At 30.6% G+C, this 10,096-nt stretch overlaps 1 pseudogene; it reads left to right on the forward strand.

Annotated features, from left to right (window-relative positions):
- The first annotated feature begins 6,213 nt into the window (after positions 1-6,213).
- On the forward strand, positions 6,214-7,715 carry LOC108346762 (uncharacterized; annotated as a pseudogene).
- Positions 7,716-10,096: the final 2,381 nt, after the last annotated feature.

The raw sequence follows: 10,096 nt of genomic DNA on the forward strand, positions 1-10,096 counted from the left end.
TCTTTCCCAGATCTCTTCTCTTTTTCAATCACCGTAATATATAGTAACTGGGTTTTCTCTTCTTGATTAAATCCTCTACGGCTAACCCCTTCCACAATGCGCACTGGCCCTTCTTCCACCTGCAAAACCAAAGAAACAAGTGAGATAGCCATCAAAAGGAAGATCTCAAGCCATCAAAACGAAGATCTCTTGCACTGGAATCAAGTATGAAGCAGTGTATTCGATTACACCCAGTCTCGTAACCGAATACGAGGTGTTGAAGCAATTTTCAAGGCTGTGGAACCCAATCCCAGCAGATGGAACCGAATATGCTGCAACACAAAACATGATGGAACCGAATCCATCCACACAGAATCAAATACAGCCTCCACTTTTATATCTTCTACACGCTTATAGATTACTTGGAATCGAATTCTTCAATTTGGCATGAGTTATTTCAAACAAAAAGTGATGGCATTTGATGAAAAAGCTGAGGGTAAGGATGACATTTCTCAATAAATCAGCTCAAATCATCACATTTCAACGAAATACCAAAAAGGCATCAATCCCACAAATCATCTCGAATTCTTCCTCGTTAATCACTCGAAACGAACACGAATATCTCGCAAATGTCGCTCAGAATTTCTCTTGAACAGAGTTTTCCATTCAAGCGAACACACTGTTGGAGAGTTACTCCTTCCACCACTCAATTCCTCTCTACACTTCTTTAAATTTTTTCTTATTCTAAAAATGTCCTAAATTAAATTTTTTTAATTTTTACCATTTAATTTTATTTACCTTTTCTTAAAACCCTAATTCTACAGCCCTCATCCCCTCACTTTCTTTCTTCTTTTCTTCTTCACACATACAGCCCCCACCTCCCACTTTCTCTCTTCCTCTCTTCTTCATACACACAGAGTCTCCACTCCTTTCCTTTGTCTCTTCGTTTATTCTTTTCTTGCATATTTTTGTGGTTAAAGCTTCTTTCTTTTTGTTCTTTTTGTATACGTGCTCTGTAAATAGATGTATGTGATGTGTTGTGTAAGAGAAAGAAGAGAAACGTGAACGTTTGAACGAATGTGAGAAATTTGTTCAACCTTCAACAGATCTTGAGATTCGTCCGTCTGGATGTTGAGATCCGTTGAAAGGTGAATTGATTTCCCACATCGTTCAAGCTTTCGCGTTTCAACACTTTTAATTTTTTTGTTTTGTTTTTAGTTTATTATTTTTTTGTAGATTTTAATTTCTGAACATTGTAAATGTTTATTTGTGTGGATTTTACATAATTTAATAATTTTTGTAATATTTTTTATGTATAAAAAATTGTTAAAAAATAAAATAAATCGTTGAAAGAGAAAAATGAGGGAATGAAGGCTACAAAATTAAAGTTTTTAAAAAGTGAGGAGGTGGGAAATGCGTTGTTAAAAGATCTTGATTTACATCAACACTCATGAGAAAAAACATGAGAAAAAGCTTTTACCTGTAGGACAAAATGGGAATGGAGAAATGCATTGAGCAACTTGTGGTGGTGGCCCTCCCTTAACATGTGAGTTATTGGGCCTATCGGATTGATGGGCCTTTGCTCCCTCCACCACTACCCTATACTTCCTCTACCTCCCCACATTATTTTAAATACAATTATATCTTTAAGTTAAAAAGATTTTTACTTTTACTCTATTTTAAATAATTTGAAACCCTAATTTTACTTTCCCAGCACCCACCCACGGAACTCTCTTCCCCTTTCCTCATTTTCGTTTCACCTCCCCACCTCTCGCACTTTCATTCCTTTTTCTTTCCAGTTTTTTTTTTGGTTTGAAAGCTTCCATTGCCGCCGTGGTGTGAAGGAGCGTCGCCGCCGTGGTGTGGAGGAACATCGAGGAACGTCCAGAGCATCAACCAGCGTGAGGAAGTATACATCAACGGAGATGTCACCTAATAAAACAAACTCTAAAATAAAAAATGTAACCTTTAAACGGGAGGTGACATCTTCAACGGAGGTCAACATCCGTTTAAGGTAAAATGGATGTCGACATCCGTTTTTCCTTAAACGGATGTTGACATCCGTTGAAGGATGTTGACATCCGTTGAAGGATGTCACCTCCGTTTAAAGGTTACGTTTTTTATGTTAGGGTTTTACGTTTTTTATTTTAGGGTTTTATTTCAAGGTTTATTCGAATACGAGAAAGCACTCTACGTACTGCACCACTCCACGCACTACCCCACGAGAGAGAAACTGCTTGATAATTCTTTCCACCACCACCAATCTTTGCAACTTGTAGTATCTCACAACGACGAAAGAAAGAGAGGAAGAAATATAATATTAAAATGAAAGAAAAATATTTTACTCATGTACGGGACTAGAATAGGTTATTAATGAAATAGGTTGTGAATGGATAAAATTAAAAAATAATAACCCTAAAAATAAAATTTGACTGAGGGACAAAATAATAAAGGGAGTGAAGGGAACAAAATAGTAAAGGGGGTGAAGGGAAAAAGGTGTAGTGGTGGAAGGAGCAATACCCTTAGGCTGGTGGGCAGCAGTTACAAGTTTGATTTTAAATAATCTTATCCCTGTCAATAAAAGTTCAGATGCTTGATTTTTAATTTGAACGGGCGGTTAGAAAATTGAATTTGAATTAATACTCTCGAACTCAGGAAAAATAAATATGTTTTAATTAATAGTATAAAAACATGTGCACATCAAGCCTATCTTATCTTATACGCTGATAAAAGATAACAAATAATATTATTATTAAATATATATTATTAAATTCATAAAAAATATTATTTCTTTAAAAAATATTACAAAATAAATAATTTTACAATTTTAATATAGGTCTTATTCTACTAAAATAAATAGATTAGTTAAATCTAAAAAAATATTCATAAAAAAAATTAATAAAAAAATTATATTAATAAAATAAATAGTTCTATATAATTAATTTTATAGCATTCAACTACTTTAGAATTCATCCAATAATAGAGAATATTTAACTCAAAAAAAACATATAAGATGCTATTACATATATTTAGATATAACTTATAATAATATATATATATATATATGGGTGTGAGTTATCTCACTTAGAACGATGAGTTAGAAATTATGGCGTTTATCTTGAAAATCTTGATGCTAATTTTTGAAATATAGGAAAACATCAGAGAGGGGAGGGAGAGGGATGATATGTTCTCGTTGATGCTATCTTCTTCATGTTTTCTGTGAAATATCGCTTATTTCCTTATCTGTCATTTTTAACAATTTCAATTTCAAATTTCATATTGTTATGGCTTTACTCTTTTGGAGATTCTCTTTGAGTCTTTGACCTGGAAAGTCTTTTTCTTCCTCGTGATTGGTTGAAAAACATTTGTTACTATTCATATCTTCAATCTCAGAGGATTTCCCTTTATATCTTTTCAATCAAATCTTTAATCAAAATATCTCCAAATAATATTTATCCTTGTTGTGCAATCTTCTTAATTTGATAATTTGATAATTTCTTAATTGATTTGATCATCAATTTCAACATTCAAATTTCTTTGATAGATTTAGACTTGATCTTCATATCACCTTGTGATTTGTTAATTCTCTTTCACACATTTAACTTCACTTGGTTTAGTCTTGCCTTTATTTAACTTGACTAGTCATTTTTCCATTGGTCGTTTAATGGAAGTACTCATCTAATAAGAATTTTCAAAATTCATCTTCATGAGTTGCCTTTGACTCGTCTAATAATCATGTAGTACCATGTTGTGTTTGCATTGACTTATGTAATGCTTTGCTTTGATTGGTCTATTGCTGATAGAAGTCTAAAGCCTTACAATATTATGTTGACTCATTTGGACAACACTCTTTTCTATTGAGTTCAATTGAGTCTGCACTGTTTGAGTCGTCTAGTCGCCCAACGAGCTCCCCTTGCTTGTCTAGCCTCTCTGCATAATTCTACAACACCAAAATATGTAGAATTTGCACCCCCTAAACCCCATGACTTATGCTAAACACTTTTACCAACTTCTAACACTCCTAGATTGAATTCTAAACTAAAATGGACCTAACCAAATGTGTATAAACCAACTTAAACTAGTTTCGAACATGTTTTACAACAAGATTCCACCTTAAAACAACTAAAATCTCACTTTATAAACTTTAAATCAATTCTACCTATTTTAACTCATAAATAAGCAACTTAGGGGTCTGAACAAGTCACAATTAACTAAAAGACAGACCTCAACCACTCCAAATTTCCTCAAGACATCTAAATTAAAATCTCATTACTCAAGACCCTCAATTTGCACTTAAAAACCATCTAAAACACCACATATGGAATACCACTCTATTCTAGCTTACATATCTACTAACTCACGACTCAAACAAGATCCAATTGACCAGAAGATATACCCTTAAGTTTAGTTTTCCCTCTTTAACCACTTCTTCAAAATCTCACCTCTTAAACCTCCATTTTAGACCAAAAAGACCTGTTACTCCACCTAATCTTTCCTTCTCAATAATTTAGCAACATTTAACACCACCAACATTCAATACCATAGAAAATTCATAACCAATGCAAGTCTAAGCATCATCATCACATTCCATAGATATCATTCACAACATCAAGCATCCAAAAACTAGTTAGAATCATTCCATTACAATTTATACTAAAATTGATGTCCCTCTTTCAACCAAAACACATAATTTACTGCCACTCATAAATCATACATATCAAAGCAAATAAAGGTCAGTAGGTTTCCTTACCTTAAGAGAGAACTATCACAGCTCTATACAGTTCACCAACCTTGCTTCTAGCTCTAGGAATCCTAAGAACACTTACAGAACATAGAAATGTGATGAAAGAGAGTTCTTAGAATCTTTGATCAACAATGAACTAAGAAAAGAGCCATAAGACACATGCGATAAGGAATCACCATGCATGATCTCAACTTAAGAACGAAAGGAAAAAAAAAGTCAAAACTTACTTGTTCTAGAATAGAAACTGATCGGTATATAATGGAGATTGCACTACGGTGATCTCCTGGGCAGTTCTTGATCGTCAAACAGATGATCGAGGAGTTAGAATTTGTAGAGAGAAGGAAAAGAAAACTCAGAGAAAGAGTTCTAAATAGATGGCGACTGCTTTAGATAATGAGACGGGTTTAAGAAATTTTATTTATATTATTGAATTATTTTAAAATTAAAATACTCAATCGCATTATTTTAAGACACATATAAATTCTACTATATGTTCTTATCGAGATATATCATAATAATATTCTTAAAATATATTTAATTTCCATAAATTTAAATTATATAAAAAGTGTAATTTTATCTTCAAATAAAATACTAAAGATTGATAAAAAAAATTATCATGATCCTCAATACTTTATAATGTATAAATTTCTTTTACATCTTTTTTCTTCTGTACCTATTAATTAATTAGTTTAATTTATTATTTTTATTAAAATTATTTTTTAAAATAAAGTTAGAGTACTAAAATATATTTTTGTATTTTTTTTCCTTCCAAATTTACTACATATTCAAGTAAATCTAAAGTAAATATTTCATTTTGAATAGTTTTTCATATCATTTATATATTTGGTATTTTTCATTTTTATCTTTTAAAGATTATTTAAGTTAAAACTTTCAGTACCTAAATATTGCTACGTACGAAAATATCCTATAAAAAGATTTAAACCATACCAAATTTGCTAATCAATTTATTTTTAAACCTACAAATAACTATAAAAGTTTCCTAATCGTTTCTGTAGATCTGTAAAACCAGGTTAACAAATCTTAATTTGGGTTTAAAGTAAACTGAAAACACCTTATATATCCAACAAAAGACGATACTCAACCTGGATTTAAAATTTAGTAACACCTAATATACCACCATTGAGCCATCTACAATGTATAAAACTCGCAATTACCTTCACATAAACAATAATTATCCCGCTTTAAAATTCAAACAATCATACATCTTCAGCTTAGACCAAATAATCACCATGATTACCCTGTTTCCTCTTTCTTGTATGGTATGTAAATTTTATTCTTAATGTTCCATTACTTCATTCTTTCATTTCAATCATATTTGATTTACGTGTTTTCACCACATTTGTTTAAATTATCTATAAAATTATCAAGTTAATAACCCTCTAAACATATTTTCATGACTAGTCTTAATTGTTTATGTGCAGATTAATACGAAGACTATATCTAAAGTAGCAATCATTTTATTATCAATAATGGTTTTGCTCCCTAGTTCCACATACTCAATTGTTTTAGAGTCTGATAAAAATTATATTCAGTCAAGTACTTTTTTATCTGAAAAAATTGAAGTGGGACCAGGAAAAGTTGTAGTGAAAATATTATTTGATATTGATTTTCCAAAGGGTCACATTGGGGTCAAGAGTTTTGATGTTGAAGTAGTTGATGAAGATGGTAATTCTATACCTTTGTATGAAACTTACCTTCACCATTGGTTTGCTATAAAATATATTGAAAATATTAGCATGTCAGACTACATTAAACAATCTCACGACCTTCGCAATGGTATCGAATACAAAAGAAATGATGGTGCATGCCAAGGTTTTTTGCTTCCACATTATTGGGGCTTGGGAGCAGAGTCACGAGGAGCATCCTCAAATCTTCCCGATCCTTTTGCAGTTGAATTAGGTAATCCTGCAAAAATAAAGCATGGGTTTAAAGAGGGCTATTTAGCATCATGGTTATTGATACACGTGGCACACATGATAGAAAAGATTGTTCAGAGCGTAGATGTAAGCTTTTAAATATCCCAAAGGACTTTTATAATGTCACAACGGGCATTGATGATCAATTATTGTCTAGAAATTATAAATGAGGACTCTTTTGTTGTCAAGATAACTTACAATGCAAATTAAAAAATGGCTTCCATGGCCTAACGAGAAATCTTTCACTGAGATATAAAATAAGGTGGGTTGATTGGGATGAACACCAGGTACCTCTTAAGTTCTATATACTTGATTCAACAGATCGTGTAAGATCAAATGGTTCCACGCCAATTCATGATTGTCAGGTATGATTCATTCAATATATACTATACTTTACAAATGATAAACAAACTTTTGAAACTCACTTATATTCCAAACAATAATATTATGTTGTGAATTACTTTTTTCTTGGGTAAGTGAGTATTATAAATTTCTCAATTTGTTATAGGCAGAGTATATAATCCCAAGAAATCATAAGAGTGACTCTCCTCATGTTAAGAAAGCAAGCATCCCAATGAGAAGAGGTGGTTATCTTATATATGGCAGTGCACATATACACTCAGGTGTTATCAATGCTACTTTATATGGACAGGTAATATTTGATATTTTTTTCTTCATCATCTATATCATGTAGATAAACTTATGTTAAAGTTAATGTGCTTCGTACATTCATTAGTAATAAAATTTGTTGATAAAATTTTGTATCTTTGTAAACTAACAATTTTAATGCATATTTTCAAAATTTATCTTTTTCCTTAATTTAGGATGGAAGAATTTTATGCACTTCAAATCCAAAATACAGAACAGGAAAAGAAGCCGGAAATGAAAATGGTTATCTAGTAGGAATGTCAGGTTGTTATCCAAAACCTGGTTCTATCCATATTAATGATGGTGAAGTTTTAACACTAGAATCTATATACGAAAACAAGTTTCGTACGGGAGCTATGGGACATTTTTACATTTACTTGGCAGAACAAATACCTAAAAACATTTGAAAATTTGATGTGAAATTATATATTTAGTTTCATATAATAATTTATTTAATTGATGGTATAATTGTAACATATAAATGGTGATCCTAACTTATCACTGTCTATAATATCGTTGTTTTACTTTTTAATCCACATGATGGTGTTAGTTTTTCTAGGTGTCTTGTTGATGCGGAATTTGGTATATATAATCGTCTATCTTAATCTTTTGTATGTTAACAATACAAAAAAAATGAATCTACCAATTTAGATTGTAATTTAAAAGATATTATGAATATGGAGGTAATTTGAATTTAAGAAAAATTAAAGAAAATGTGAGAACTGAATTTCAAAATTGTTAAAAAATAATAACAATTATTATTATTGTGTTATGGTATCAGAACTCTTATGAGCTTTGTTATTGTAACTCTGGTTTTCTTTTACCCTATTCTCTTTCTCTTGGATGTTTCTTTGTTTATGGTTCTTGCATTTTTCATGGCAAAAGAAAGCTTCATACACATCTACCTTTACCTTCACCCTAGCAAGAAGCCACTACTTTGGTTTTGCTGGTTCTTGATGATATACCATTCTTGAAGTCGCTCAATGTTGACAACTTTTAACCAAAAAAAAAATTGAATTTGTGCTTGGCAATGTCCCTCCATCTGAATAGTACAACACAGTATAAAAACTGTGTATAACGTCACGCGTACAATGTCTCATAATAATATAACCAACGTAAAAAATGACCGTTGTAAATAAAATAGCCTTATAGACGTCAGCTCCTAGCTCCATCGACGTCTTAACGCATATAGACGTCGGCATCCCCAAGATTAAATTTTGTTTGCACCAATTAAATTTCGTTTGTACCGATTAACTTTAGGTTATGATGTAGTTTTGTGTGCGAGTTGACGGATCTCGACGGCAACATTAAGTGTTCAATTTTCATTGCTTGAAACTCATAGTATATACAATTTTGTGATATGTAGAATTGTTTTCTGCATTTGAGATGTGCTAATATTGTAAAAATAAATTAATTAAAAAAAACAAAATAAATGTCGGTTTAGGAGCTATCCGGTGTTAAAATTGATGTAATCCAATGTCAAATTGACGTCTTCCAATAAAACATCGAATTTAGATTAGATGTTAAATATCAAAATAACATACATCGAAAACGTGCAAGTCAAAACATGCTACCTGGAATCGGAAAAACAATATGGTTCTCTCATCAGACTTTGTATCCACGTTCATCAAATAAAGTATAATATCGATAAGTAAAGTTCGGAATAACTAATATCTACTTCCAGTTTGAGGGATGACAATCACTATACTCTGAGCCTGCTATGCCTGCACAAGGAAGTTCAACCCACTTCATATTTTCCCTTTTTGTTTTTCCTTCTTTTATATCCCTTTTACCATATATGCATCAATTATACAGAGTATATTTTTCTCTTCATCTCATATATTTTATTAAATAGTGTTTCTCTCTTCGTCTTGCTGCTTGGTTCTTGTCACTAGTCTTTCTCTCTTTTACCTTGTTTTTTGTTCTTATCATCATGATTTCCACTGTCAATTTTGTGAACATGATACTGTAAATTGTATTTGTTATTGAGTTAATAACATTTCTTTTGTCATTAATTTGGAAAATAGAAAAGAAAATAGAGAATTAGTTAAATGGATGAAAATATAAAAGCAAAAGAAGTCAAAGTTGGTAGATTATAATGTTTGTGTGATCTTTCGTGGCACCTAACGTTGTCTCTATCAAGTGCGCACTTGGTGGGAATGGATGTAGTGCATTAGAAATCACGTGTGTTCGCTTTCGCTGCTAGTAACAACACGATCCCACGGTTCAGATTAGTGTTTTGAATCTAATTACTGAAAATATGATTTCTTTTCATTTGGATAAAGTTTATTAAAATTAAAAAACATAAAAAGGTTAAATTAATTTATAGAAATTATTTCAACTTTTAAAAATTATGATTCAACTTACGAAGATGGTTAAGAACTTAAGGAGAGTTTGAAATCTCACATTTAAGTAAAAATAAATAAAATAATAAATATATATAAAAGTCCATAAATATGTATAAATAAATAAAATGATAAATATATAGAAAAATTCATAAATCTTTTGTTTTTTAATTGAAAATATATCATAATCACATATATAAACTTTTTATCTAGTGTTTTTCTAAAACATGCATAACAAAATGCTTTTAAATATACTTCTTTTATAATTGTATTTTAAAAAACACTTCTAGTAATTTTTCATTTAAATATTATCTATGTAACATCTTTATTTTATCGTTTGTTATTAATCATATTTAAATTTAATAATTAAATATTTAATATAAAATAAATTTAAGTTTTAAAAAATATTTGAATAAAAATATACTTTTTATAATTTAAAGAAT

Source organism: Vigna angularis, chromosome 9, assembly GCF_016808095.1.
Source record: "Vigna angularis cultivar LongXiaoDou No.4 chromosome 9, ASM1680809v1, whole genome shotgun sequence".
Classification (NCBI taxonomy): Eukaryota; Viridiplantae; Streptophyta; class Magnoliopsida; order Fabales; family Fabaceae; genus Vigna; species Vigna angularis.